This window comes from Manacus candei, unplaced genomic scaffold, assembly GCF_025592945.1.
Source record: "Manacus candei isolate 608988 ecotype Guabito, Panama unplaced genomic scaffold, ASM2559294v1 h1tg000036l, whole genome shotgun sequence".
NCBI lineage: Eukaryota > Metazoa > Chordata > Aves > Passeriformes > Pipridae > Manacus > Manacus candei.
The window spans coordinates 1,787,981-1,802,697 of record NW_026138084.1 but is presented as its reverse complement, the minus strand read 5'-3'; the positions used below and the strand labels follow the sequence as shown (position 1 = coordinate 1,802,697).

General features: G+C 41.0%; 1 protein-coding gene across 4 annotated transcripts in view; it reads right to left on the bottom strand.

Annotated features, from left to right (window-relative positions):
• SLC6A1 (solute carrier family 6 member 1) overlaps positions 1–14,717 on the bottom strand; it is a 59,870-nt gene that overhangs the window by 30,991 nt on the left and 14,162 nt on the right. Inside the window, exon 1 of one of the 4 annotated variants that reach the window (XM_051793290.1) lies at positions 10,504–10,726. The exons of the other annotated variants lie outside the window; for them this stretch is intronic. The gene's annotated coding sequence lies outside the window, so the exon portion shown is untranslated. Of the gene's footprint in view, positions 1–10,503; positions 10,727–14,717 lie in introns of those variants that run through there. 4 annotated transcript variants of the gene reach the window in all.

The window sequence follows — 14,717 nt, the reverse complement described above, 5'->3', positions numbered from 1 at the left end:
CAGCCTATACACATTTCCTGTGCATCTGCCTGGTGTGGCAGGCCCTGGGTGAGGGAACTCGGGATCCCTTGCTCTAGGGAAGTCCTATCTGCGTGGTCGGCACTTTATTTATAAGATTAAAAGTGTAGTTGGGTGCCTTTTACCTTCCGACTACAGTGATGATTTTAAATAGCTTGCAGCATTGGTTTATTTTTAATATATTGAAGTATCATACAAATATTTCCAGTATGAAGGACATGCACTGTAAACCAATCTCTAAAATTTTGGTTTTGCCCATCCTTAGCTTTCTACCTACTCAGAAGCTTCAAAGCTTTCTGCTTTGGTCAAAATTAACAGATTGAACAACCTCCTCAGGCACCCCCTGTATACCCACTAATAACTCCCCTTGTTTGGGACCATTCCATATCGTAGCTCTCACACAAAGTCTGTAATTTCAAATATAAGAGAAAACACCCACTTTACTTTCTGCAGGACAAACAAAGGCTAACAATTTGCTGCCTCATGAAGGAGCTGATTTGTGTGTTGTTTTTTTTTTTTATTTTCAGCAAATTTACCAGAAGATATCCATGTACCAACAGTGACACTGCTCGTAACTGGAAGCTGGTTTGGAAGGGCCATGAAGCCAGATAACACCAAATGGTGGTTTCTGTCATGAATCAAAGCCTGCTGCTTCTGTCAAACAGAAAAATAAGACACCATCTGGTGAACATCAAGGCTTCAAAGGAGAACTCGAGACAGTCTGGAACCAAAGGTTAATGCTGCAACCTGAAAACCACTGTCATTCTTCCCCTCAAATTCTAGTTCTTGACAGTCCTGGAGGACCCATCAGGGATGCTGATGTCACACTGGCCCAGTACTTAACAGGGATAATTAGGCTGATCAATTGGACCAGACAAACAAGCAGAAGAAGTAGAAAAGCTGCAAGTCTGAGATAAAATATATAATTTTAGTTCTTGACAAGGGCCAGACAAATGTTTCAAGAGATAGCAGAGGTGCTTGAGAAACCTTGTCAGTGATATGTCAGGTCTTGTCAAAAAGAAAGTGTAAAACTTCACTTTCAACCCATTGACCATTTCCCTTCTAATAAGGCAGCTGTTCATTCAAAGGCAGAAATTTAATTATTTACTTTAAAGCACCATAAGACAATATTCCTTGAGCTCAAGGGGCATTTTTCTCAGTATAAAGTCCAAGCTCAAGTCTTAGAAGGCAAACACCTTCCTCAAGGAGACAGAGTTACCTTCCCCTCACACCATTTCTTTGAATAATAACCCCCCTGAGCAAAAATATAATACTTGGGAGGTATGTTTTTTATTCCCCTGGAGAAGATTAGGTTAAGCTTGCCCATTTTCAAAGGTACACAGATCATCAGGAAGAAGTTTAAGAAGGAAAAATGTGTTTTTGCATTAAGTAAGAGTGCACACATCTCTTGCCTTGTTCTCAAAATGGATGAGCCTGCACCAACCTGAAGGAGGGACAGCTTTATTTTCATCTGCCTGACCTGATACAGCACATCAGGCCCTGTGGTCCAGATCCACACTTGGGGATTTGCACATTCATACTGATACAACTTTAATCTCATTTGACTGTGTAGAAAAAAAAACAACTAAAACCCAAAAACCCATGAAAACCACTCCAGTTATTTAGTTATATCAGATAAAACCTTATTTATGCAGCAAATAATTTGGCATGGCTTTTTTTTTTTTTCTTTTGGGAAACTGTTTTTTCTCCCCCTCAGACTTTTACAGCCTTCCAATTGCAAGGTTTGTGGCACCTGCCAGGGCTGAAGGAATCTAATTTGCTAATTCAATCATCATTTGCAAACTTATGACTGCAAGCATGTATAAAACCAGCATTAAAAGATCTGAAACACCAGCTATGTTGACGAATACATTCTCAGAGCAAATAAAAGCACCTTTCAACTGAGGCATTTAAAGCCTGTTCACATTTCTGGTTCAAGAATTAAGTCTCTTCCTGGACAACAGTTCTATTATTAATGAAATTAGCAGTAATAAAAACACAGCTCAAACCTCTTCCCCAAGCTGGACTGCTTCAAGAACTGCAGCTGGAGCCCAACTTTTGGTTTAAGGCAGCAGTCAGTCAAGCCCCTCCTCACAAAAGGAAGAGTAATAAGCCCTCTGCTTTTCACCAGTGAAGTCTACTCCACATTTGCCCAAGAAACCTCTTTTTTTTAGTGTTTCTCTTTGAAATTACTCAAGCCCCCTGAAGTCCTGACACAGACAAGTCCTTTTATGGTCATATGCAGATGAGACATGTTCATATGGGAAATAAATATAAAACAAAAAATCCCATCAGACTCAACAACAGCAAGTCTGTAGCACTCAGTTCTCTGTTTTAACATTGCTTTGGATCAGATCTATAATTGATATTTAAGCCAATGTCAGCAAAAAATCAGTTTCCTTAAGCGCATCTGGAAATGTTTAAATATTTACTTTAAAGCACCATAAGACAATATTCCTTGAGCTCAAGGGGCATTTTTTTCAGTATAAAATCCAAGCTCAAGTCTTAGAAGGCAAACACCTTCCTCAAGGAGGCAAAGAGAGAATTACCTTCCCCCCACACTATTTCTTTGAATAATAACCTGAGCAAAAATATAATACTTGGGACATGTTTTTTTATTCCCCTGGAGAAGATTAGATTAAGCTTGCCCATTTTCAAAGGTACACAGATCATCTTAACCACCTGTAAAATAGGCCTGTCACCAAACTCTGCCCTCATGCAGCAGAGAGGGTCTTCACTGGAAAAAGCCAGGTGTGCACACACTCCAGAGCACATTTCTGGCATCCAAGTATTATAAATGACCCCTAATTTCAATGTCTCCAAATTAGATTATGGTGCCAGAACTTCTCAAGTGGAGATCTGAGAAATGTGTCCTCAGGCAATCACAGATGCAATAATACTCTTCCTTAATTTATTTGGGAAAACAGCCTGAAAATTAGAGCGATTTTTCTTTTTTTTTTTTTTGACCAATCATGAAAATGTGTCTTCTCATCTACTTGTGGATAATAGATGAGGAATGTTATTCATCTGCAGGCTTCCAGTCTCCCAGTGTTACTTAGGCTGGATTAACATGTATTCCTCTGCTGCCCCATCACAGTACATGTTCTACTCTACACTTTTCCCTTCAAAGGTTTCACTTAATCCTACCACAGGGGCTCCTCAGGATCAATGCATTTTACTTCAATTAGTATCTCAGTACTGCCCAGACAACCCTTCAAAGCAGGAGCAGGTTTCTAGGTAAATACATGGAACAGATCTTAGAAAAAACATGTATTTTCACACTGGAACAAATCAGGGAAGTATTGATTTTGCATGATGCCTGCGAGTTCTCTCACCAGCAACAACTCCCTCCTGCCAGAATGTTACACGTAGCAGCTTTCAAATGTCAAAAATCAATATAGGACCATTTGTCTATTTTACAGCAAACACAAATGGAGACTCAGAAAGGCAAAATGGTCACAACCATCTAAGAGGAACTGATTAAGCTGAAATTGGAGCCTAGTCCTCTTCATGAGGGCCATATCTCACTCTATAGCACAAAGATTTCCACATCACCCATTGTCTGGAATTAGAGGAGCAGGTGGTAAACTTGTCAAAGTGCAACCTCTTCCCATACAGAGGTCAGCTTGGCAGCCTGGGATGGATCACCTTCAAGCTTTCAAAGGTCACCATGAACTGATAAAGAATAGCTTACATAATGCCTGTCCTCTTCTTCTCTCAAAATCAGATCCTCTCTCCAATTTGCAGCATCCAAAAGATTCATCTCACTGATATTCATATACTGAAGTGAACACTTTAGTAGTGAATGGGGTATCCAGATCCTTGGAGAGCTTTCAGCATCTGATGTCTGACCATCTGTGCTGTAAACAACTTCCCTCTTCACCTGTGGAGTTTGGTCAAAAGAGGGGTAGGACAGTAATAAGCCAAACATCAAACCAGTGTGTAGTAAAAGCTTTGCAGAGATAAACCTGGAAGAATCCTGAAGGACAAAGCCACCTAACCTGAGCTCCAGAAGAGGTTTCAAATGCAAGGCAGAAAAGGCCTCCATTTATTGTTAACCATTGCAATCATCATTTCTGCTTTTCTATCACTTATTTAATTATTAGCTAATTGAAAGTTACTTCAGAGTAGACTGAAGGCAGGATGGTCCCACTTCAAACCACAAGCACAGACAAAGAAAACACAGAGTGATGGTGGTAAAGATTCCACGTCTCACACACGAAATCAGCACGAGCTACAGCAAGTGTTTTTCTCCACAAGAGAAGCAGTCCAGCACCAAGGCAGTTAAGAAGGCTCTGAAAATGCCAGCTCAGCTACTGCACACAGCCCGCTTGAATAAGCTCATCAGCATCCCCACTGTAGCATTTCTAGTACCCAAGCTAATCTGCTGAGCTTGTTTGATTTGCTTGGCTGTGTTTGCACTGGTAATTTTGACACCATTTGCCTCACCACAGTGTGTGGCTCCTGTTGCCCTCAATTAATATTTGTCAGTTTATCATCACAGGGCCACAGTTTACAGCACTTTAATGATGCAATGGAGTGGTACCCAGCTGAAAAATGACCTTAATGCAGTGAGCAGAAGGAAAAGGAACCTTCCTGACCTGTGTTCCTGGAGCAGGCAGAGATCAACCATCTGACCCTTGCTCAGGGAGGTCTGAGGTTGGTGGTGGTGACATCATTGTGCCCATTCACAAACTTCCTCACTGTCCAAAACCTCCCTTTTGCATTTCCACTTTGCCCCACGCCTGCCCTCCCGAGAAGTGACAGTAAGGGAAAAAGGGGAAAAGAGAACTGACTCTGCTAAAGGCAAAGTAAACCACTCCTCTAGTCTCACAAGCTGTGATTATATACCATGTTTTTTATCTAAATCTCTCAAGTCCATCTTGTGCTTTCTCCTGCTTCAAGTATCTGAAATTTCTCTGAGTGCTCTTCTCCTGAGAGCAGGCTGCCCTTCCAAGCAGTATTCAGATAAAGAAAGATATATGAATATTTTTCTTCTCCTTTCTGTCCCTTACACCACGTAGAAACAGCATATTATTGGGTGACTACTGAACCAGCTCCTGCAGGACCAGAGATTACAGTGACCACCCCCACAGTGTATCACTGATAGCAACTACCATGATATAATATTTGAGCAATTAAACCCTTCAAAACCTAAAAATCCCAGCCTATTCTTAATCACTAAGCAGATTGCCTGCTTTCTGTTGAATGTGGGTTAGTTTTGACTGTACTACATAAGCTGGACAAGTATTCCACACATTTTGTCCCACTTCTTAAATTTCTCATTTAAGACCATCATGGTGGGACCCCCTTGTTCCAAAAATATTGCTCTGACCCATAAGTAGGAACCCTTTGTTGTGACCTGACAAGACAGCAGATAGCCCCAGGTAAGACCTTGCTTTCTCATTGCATTATAAAACTAAACTGGCAATGCTAAAAAAAAAAACAAGTAAAATTTCTGCTCAGAATGGGCTTCATATTTATCCTACAATTAGATTAAGTGTGCCATAAAAGTGAATGTACTGCTGTAATTATGCATACAAAAAAGGCTACTTAGAATCTGAAATAAATGTATTGTTTCATTGCCTCACTGCTTTAGAATATTTCCTTTTAAAAACAACTCCTATCTTCAGATCAAGGAAAATTTTAAAGGTGACAGGATCTCTCCATTTCCTGAATATCTCTCATAAAATTGCACTTTTGGGTCCTACAAAGACAAGAACAGCTTAATTGCCTGCAATTGCAATTCTAGCCACTGAAAATCATACACAGATCTCCCATGAAAGCATTAAAGAGCTAAGACTTAATTAGCATCCCTGATTAAATAGCAATTCATACAGCCATTATATTTTCCAGCCAGGGAGCACAGTTCTCTGGAGCAGCAGCAAGGGAAAAACACACATATGCCTCCTTCTCCCAGTCAAAAAATTCACCACCACCCACTTTCTTCAAGCTTTCTCATGGGAAATGTTCATTATTTATGATGCAAAGGCTGCTGCCAGACACACTTTGAACACTCTTAGGCAAACTTGACCCATCTGAGAGATCACAGACCTCGGCAGAAATCATGGCAAGGGCAAAAACATAAAGCAGCTCAGAGAGAGCAAGACCAGCACAGAGCATGAACAGACTGCCACAGGCAGTCACATTTCAACAGCCTGCAGCACTGGGGGAGAGACACGGGGCTTTCTCACAACAGAGAAACCCTACATTGCTGATAAAAGTCCCAAGAACAAGCCTTTCTGAAGCTCAGCTCAGTTCTTAGTCTTCCCTGCTTCCACTTCACACTTCTGAAACACTCCACAGCAGGAGAAGATTAACTCCTTCTTGGGACAGCTGGGATTGCAATTCTTCACCCCCCCTTGCTGTTTGGGCATCCTGAAGTGATGGGAAAAAGTGAGCAAGAGCAATCCTGAGGGGCAGAGCACAGATCCATGGAGACATTCTCTCTGTGTTTGGACAGGACTGGAGCTGCCAGAGGTGACTTTATGCTGTACTGAGAGCTTGTGTTTTGTGCTGTAGGAAATCTCTTCATTTCCAAACTTCCAGTGCCTGCATATGGTTATTTACCTATTGGTTCTGCTCAGAAGGTGCCACCTTGTCCCTGTTTCTTGCTGGAACTGGGAAGATCTCCAGACAAAGAGGAGCAGCATCCGAGCGTGGTAGCAGATAATTGTTGTGGTTTGAGACTCCTAAAAATCCAATTTCCAAGTCCAAGCCCCCCTCCCACAACTCACCCCAGTGTGAGAGGGGTTTTCCAGACCCAATACAAGACTCAATATGGGGGGAAGGGAATTATATTACAATTATTACACGAATAAATATTATACTACATTATATACATAATCCTGACTATCTCTCCTATGGTAAAGCAATATTTACATTGGATCAAATCTCTTTTCCCTCCAATAAAAGTCCAGAAGGGAAGAAGGAAAGATCCTCCCCACGTTCAGGGCAGCAGAGTCTCTCTTCTTCAATGCAGCAGTCGTAGCTGGAGTTGTAGCTGGATCTCTCTCTCCATTACAATAATGCAACAGAAACAACTACTTCTGTCCAGACATCTCAGACTGGCCAAGCTCTCCCAGGCTGGAAGGATCATGCCAGTCCCCTGAGAAGCCTGAGAACATGCTTGTTTTGTGAGGCCATGCCAAGCAGGAAAAATTTGCAAGCAGCACCGATGAGACAACAACAACAACAACAACAACAAAGAATTATTGAAAGGGAACAAAAGTAAATTACGAGTTCATGTGCAATGACCACCCAAAGATGACATTTTATCAGGACTAGAGATATACAGGTGCAGAATTAGCAAATACAGGCCCTCTACTATAGCACAGACTATCAGTTTTTAAATAATAAAGACAGATGATATTTGGCTTCTAATGAGAAGGCATAGGGTCAAGAACTGATTTGTAAGTGAAGTTCAGGATGCTACCTACATTGAGATTTTGGAAGTTTATCTCTTAGACAGTAGAGAATTGTACTCCAGCAATATTCCTTCACTCATCCAAATGGGAAATCTTAGACAAATGAAATAAGTCTGAAATAAGGATAAATAATCTGTCCTATGACAAGGCTCAGTAAATTAGCTAGACAGACAGAACAATGATAAATGGGATATAAGAGAAGAGGGAGTTACTGTATTTAGTGCTTGAAATGTCATTTGGATAGTGTTCACTGCTAATGTGCCTTCTGGGGTTTGCAAAGTCCTGCTCCATTGGCCTTCAGAAAGCCAGAGGTCAAATTTACGTAAAAAATACGAATACTCCCTCATATTTGAACATTTCCTGCTTACTGGGAAAAAGAACATTATTCTTGACTAAACTTCCTGGAAAATATCTGTTCTTTGCAGCACAGTTCAGCAGCCCATCACATGCACTACACACTCCTGTGCTGTTTCCAGCATTCCTCGGCTCTGCCTCTTAACCCCATTTCACCTTTCTTTACAGAGCAGCACCCATTCTTATAGAACTGAAGGGAACTGTTTTTTTTCATCATTCATCTGTTACAGTTATCCCCTACTAAATATCACACAGGCATCTGACATCAATATCTACAGCATTGCTTGTTTCCTGATGCTCAATATAAGCTCATCTTTGGCTGCCATTTCTCCAGCTCAGTCAATGCTGCTGGTTCCAGGTGAGAAAGCAAACAAAAACGATTTTTGGAAGAAGGCCTTCACAGTCCCAAAGGTCTCAAGGCTATCACTGAGCATCCAAAACAACTTACAGATGAGTCTGCAGCAGTTTCAGCTATTTGCACTGTAATACATGACTGCTCAGTTGAAGAAAGGAGACTGGAAAACCATAAGGCACCAATTACTTAAGTCCTCCTGTAACCAACACTTTTCCTTTTCAGATACAATTTATCTGTACTCCTTGGCAGCTCCACTGCCTCCCTCTCTTCTCCTGAGGAATACTACCACATGCAGACACTATTTACACGCCAGGCAAATTATCTCTGCAACCCTATTTTCACAATAAGCCCAGCCTTGTGTCCCATCCAAAAGGTAAGTGTCATGATTTGTGACTGTGAAAGATGCCTTGGCACTTTCTGAAAAGTAAATCCAGAGTCTTGGCAGAATTTCAGCTTTGGTGATTGCATTCAGTCTACCTATAGTACCTTTTTTCTGACAAACAGCTGATGAATTCTAGCCCAGATGTGACTAGAGGCATATCCCAGATTCCAGGAAGCTGTTAAATCAAAGAACAAACTTAATAACGAGCAAATAAGCCTTATTTCTCATGGATCTGCTCTACAGGTATTTTTATGCTCTTTTTCCCAGCTCCCAGAATCCCATCACAATAGTTGGACTCAATAGAAACCACAGGATTAAATCTCTGAGGAGAATTTCTCTTTGAAATGCTGGTCAGAAACCCAGGGAGAATACAAATGGCACTTAAACCTCATTTTCCTCAGCCTACAGCAGCAACCTGGTAGTGTTTAGTTACTTCCCATTTAAGTTTCCAATCCTTAGCTGAAAAGAGAGTCCCACAGGCACATGGGTAACAGTGCCAAATGCTGGCTTCTGGCAAACAAATCTAAAGGGAGGAAAGCAAAAGTCCTGTGTATTTGGAATAATGAATTTGGACTAATTTCCCTTTCCACTGTTTTTATAAAGTGCATTTTCATATTTAGGAGCAAAAGTAAAACCAAAAAGAGTTGATTTGCAAAATCCAATAGCTAAACAGCTTCTTCTAGGAAGGAAAAAAAACCCCACCACACATGAAAACTGCTACAGAAAGCCCCACAAATGACCAACATCTTTTTATCCTTCGGTTATGCCGTAGGGTCAATTTACTTCAAATAATTTGCAAGTTAGCTCAACACACTGTGAAAAGTGCATTAAAAACCAAACTCAGCACTACCACGAGGTGCCATGTTTATTGCATGTTAATGGAATATCCTTGCTCAGCTTCTCAGTTTCCATCAAAAAGCCCCAAGCACGTGAATTTTGCAGCCCAGCTCTGCAAGCTCCCCCAGGATGTGAAAGGGAAGAGGTGTTCTGTGCTCTGAACAGCTCATCACTTGTCACCACCCCCGGGCTGAACACTTGTCACGGTGCCACGGACTGACAGGTACTCAGCAATCTCTTGAGGAGAGTGCTGGATGCTCAATAGCCCTCCTGAACTAATTTTTCTTACTTTTTGAAAACAATTTTCTAGGCCATCTAGCTGGGAATGTCACCTTCCAAGTGGGAAGCAAATAATTGCTGCATTCTCAAGCTCTATAGTTGAGAATTACTCTTAATAACTATGGACAACAGTGATGGCACAGGCAAAGTCTATTTTTTCAGAACTTAACACTTGATGAGAACTATATATTTTCCCCCTTTGAATGTAGCTCTGTGCTTTTTTTCCCATCTACAGTAAAATGCATAAGACTTTAAACTGGTGAGATTTAAACACAAGCTTGAAATTAAGGTGACACCCAGGAGCTTTAACAAAGCTCAATAGCAGGAGGAAAGTACTCATGAAAGCAAAGAGGTAGGGTTCCAAGAGAGACCTGCAAGGGTTAGGAAATGCTTCCATTTATTTGGGAGGGCTGAATATCCTTTTTTTTCCCCTCACTACAAATACCACAATTAAAAAACAAAACAAAATAAAAAAAGGCTGAGATATTAATTACTGACTTGTTCAAGGCTTCACAGAAATTGAGAGAACCCAAGCAAGCACCAAACTTTTCTGTTTCCTGTAACTAAGGACATTGACAGAAATATTCAAAAGATGATCTTACCTCAGTGATTTTTAAAGTCATACAAAACAAGAGATTATATTCGGGACCAACATTTCTGGAAAAAATGCTGAGCCTAATGCAAGACCACTGCCCAGCAGCACACCCTCCCTGCAGAGCTCCCAGATAACAGCTACAGGACTAGGGAATACAGCAAAAAAAAAATCCCTTCCTCTCCCTCCTTCTTGTCCCTGGCACGTGGATGGCAGGAGAAGGGAGGGGAGAAGTCGAGCAGGCAGAATATCTCCTTACCTGCCCAGAGAATCCAATCCCAAGGCAGCTCTTCGTTCACAAGAGGCTGTTATAAAACTTTCTGACCAAACCACCACTCGAGAGCAGTGGGTCTGCAGGAATTCAGCATTGATGCTTTTTTTAAATTACTTTTCTATTTGCCAATTAAAGGCAACTACCCAGACCATTTTCCAGTGGCTCGTTCTCCTCCCGAAGCAGAAACAAAGCTGTCCACATTTCCCCACGGCAGCATTTGGCTTTGGGAAGGTTTCCTAAGCCTTTTGTTTCTAGATTTCAAAATGGGAACACTGTGGTCCCAAGGAGCTGCAGTACTTTTAAAGGAGTTTCACTCCCACAAGTGTATTCATCCATCCATCCATCCATCCTGTGAGCCCTTCCCCTCACACCAAGAGCTTGAGTAAAATTCCAAAAGATTGGAAGCAAAATTCTGTTCCCATAATACAAGGCCTCAAAAGTCCCAACTGAAGGAAGGCAGTATCAGTCCCATAAATCTTCCAGGCTCAGAAACAGGAGGCTGAAGAAACAGAAGCTCTTTTTTTTTTGGGGGGGGGGGGGAATACAGAATTAGCCTTTGGAAGGGAAGCATTCAAAAGACTGTCCCAAAACAAATACTGACCTGTATAATATAATAGGGTTTGCTTACTGAGGCATGAGCAGATACTACTTCACTGATTTAAGTGAATAGGCTCAGTGCCAAAGCTATCAATGGAATTATATCTGCTTATGCTGCTGGGAAGTTCTGCTCTTTGCACAGCATTCAGTGAGGTGTAAAATGAGGACTTAATGTTACTTGCTTGGACTCATTTCAAAAGCAATTGCTGCACCTGTTCATACCAAGGCACACAGTAAGTTCTTTTATTTTTACCAGAATTCAACAGCACAAAACCTGGATTGAAATAACAAAGCCATGTTTTGTATTACCACGCATTTCTTTATTCTTTACTGATCACCTCCTTTCTAAAATGCATTCATTTTCCTAAAGGAAGAAAAATAAAAATCTGTTTCTGCCTATAAGACAATGAGCAATTCCTTGCATCTGCTCTCCACAAGAACAGAAATTTTTCTGGTTTGCACAGTACTGAATATGAGCAACACAGCTCCCCTGGAACCCTATCTTCCAAGGATTAACCAGGACATAGGGACTTTTAAAGAACAATTAACAGAGTTAATTCTATGTCCCTCTGAGTACAATAAAATAACAAGTGGGAAAGTAAGTCAGATTTTTTTCCACAGAAAAATATCAGTTCTTATCTGCCTAGCACAGATTGAGCAAAGAGTTCTCCCCTGTGATGTAGCTCTAAGCCAATCTAAAACAGTCATAATGGACTTACTCCAAATATACTGCCAGACTGCAGGGATTGTGCAAACGGAGGCCTTGGCTCTGCTAAGCAGTAAATATCCTCATTTTCCACTGGGAGCTCGTGTTACTTTGAAGGAAAAGGGTATTTTGCTAAATGGAGAGAATTTTAACAAACAAACAGCACACCATGTTACAAAGTTATTGCACTAAGGAGAGAAATCTTCATCTCCCTGTAGCTGTAAAAAGTTGCATTCAACGAACAACTTGGAAGAAGCAGAGAAAGGGAGCAACCTGATTTCTTAACATTTTCCTGTAAGTCAGTAAAATGTGGACAAATAGCAAAAATCAGCTCACACCTGTGTGGGCCTGGTGACCTCCAGAGCTTCTCCCCAATCTAAATATTCTGTGATTGTGCACCCTGCATTTGGATGATGTCCATCACACCCCTGAAGGTGGCACATTGCTTGGAGATGGTGGGGAAGAAGTGTCAGACCCATGGACTGCAGCCCTTCTTGCTTAATTGCTCATATTAAGGCAGCAGCTGTGGATAAAGCTTTCCAGTAGGGAAGGCAGAATAAATGCTCCTGCCTTTTCTAAATTTTTTGGGTGTGTTTCTATTTGTTTGGTTTCATTGCTGGTTTTTGTTTGTGTGTTTGTTTAAAATTTTTAAATAGTTTCCAAATACTGTCTCCTTCTTGTGTGAATGTTCCCAGAAGTGCCTCCCAGCAGCAGAGGCTACATTCAGCTATCCCCAGTTTTAGACTTCCATCATTCCCATCTTCAAGCCCCAAGACCTTTCCCATGGCTACTTGGTATTAAAGGGACATGCCAGCCCAGGTACCAAACTCTCACAAAAACCTTATGGGTAACTACACTCAGGGCAAGGCTGGTACACTGTCTAAGAAGGCAAAATTTTGACTTGCTTGTCACCCTTCAGAAAGGCCAACACTGCATTGGACATTTTTGTAGTCTTTTTTGTTTTTTTTCAGGTTTGTTTAGTGAAAAAAAAAAAAAAAAGCTTGTGCAATGGTTATCAGCAAATTATCATCTACCTCAATGAAAGACAAGGATGAAAGTGAGGAAAGTTGGTTTCTTTGAGGCTGTGGAAGCATTTGTGGGTATCAAGTGGGAAATTAAATAGCCAGAAAAAACCAACAACCAGGGGACCATTTTTTTTTTAAAATTCCAATTCATTCACACTATGTGGGAATGTCAAATATTTACGTTTCATTAAGAAAATGTTGATAAAATCACCACTGGATTACATTAAATAGCATGGCTGAATTTTTGAAAGGAGACAAAAATACATATGTGTGCATTTCAGTGACATTGAGGTGTCTGCCTTCCTTAGACTCCTAAGATAAAAGAAAAAACATATGCTGAACGATGAATGCCTACTTTGGTTCTGAAATACTAGATTTAATTATGTTTTTGTCTAATGGCTGGTGCAGACTAGAAAAGGAAAGATGTAGATGGGAGCAGGAAAGGGATTAAATCTGCCAATCACATCCACAAATAGCACTACCATTTTTAAGATCCATTGGACCAAATCCTGAAGCCTTTTATTAGCAAAGAAATTCCCATTACCTTGTTCCACACAAGACAGCACTCCATACCTTGCATAATTCAACTACTGAATACAAAAAACTACTCTTTCTAACTCCTGAACTCTTCCAGAATTCGATTTTTATTATGCACAACATACTCCAGTGCACACAACAGCTCTTTTTTAGGGCTTATCACAGCCAGATGACAAGGTGTCAGCTTTGAGCTACCCCTGAAGATTCCCCCTCCCTGTAAAGATGCCAATCTGAGATTCCACAAGCGAGGGCATGTTTGTGTTCTATCACATGTCAGCAGCTATAAACAACAGCCTGAAGGGAGCTTTACCCCCACTCCTGTAAACAAAGGAAGTCTTTATTCCTGTAGTAGCAGATCTCACAGGAAAACTGTGAATCTTGACTGCTACGTGGCAGAGATAACTCCTGCTCCTGCTAAGCAGAGTTCCCTAGAAATAAACCATGAAGTTGGAGACATTTATTTACAAGACAGTTTGGACATCCTCAAACACAACTCATTCAGTGTATTCTGCATTTCAGAGTCCTCTGCCCATCCAGCCAGCAATGGAATTTCATCTCTGATTTTAAGGCATCTGTCATCATTACACAAACAAAATATAGAGCCTTGCTTTAAAGCGAATGGAGATTATTTTGGTTCTAGAACTGGAAATATTTTGTGGAAGCAACAGTGACAATAAGTAGCTGGGACCGAATTAATATTATAAGAAAAATGAATGGAAGCAGCATTCTTTTGTGATACACAGAGAGAGAACAATAATGCATTCAGCTTTCCTGGTGAAAATAAGGACCCTCCCACACAAAAAGTCACAGCAGCCCAGCTGTCACCCAGTCAATATTTTGTGCTCCACATAAGCATATCTAAATGCACAGAACTGCATTGTCCACCACTGTAACTGTATTAAGGCCAGCGGGGCTCTGGCTTTCTGCAAAGATCCCTGGCCTTTCTCATCTCTCTCTCTTCCAGCTCTGCAGTTTCCACCATGAGAGCTTCCTGCTGGAAAAGTAACCCTCTTTTCTAGTGGCTGTGTGCAAACCTTCTATCTGAAGGCAGGAACATCATGGAGAAAAACTGCTGTACCTCAAACAGTCTAGAGAGGGATACAGAATAAATCTTGTGACAAACACAGAACTATACAATTACTTCATAAACAAACACAGCAAATGCCTTTAAAAAAATAATAAACAAAGCAGCGTGACCTTAACTAGCCCAGCCCAGTAGAAAAGACAAGTTACAGTGGCAAACCTACAGGCAGGCTCCCAACGTTCTTCACACAGAAACCATCTCAGCATAATCATTGATAATACAAGCACAGCAGAATGTATGCCAGCCATGG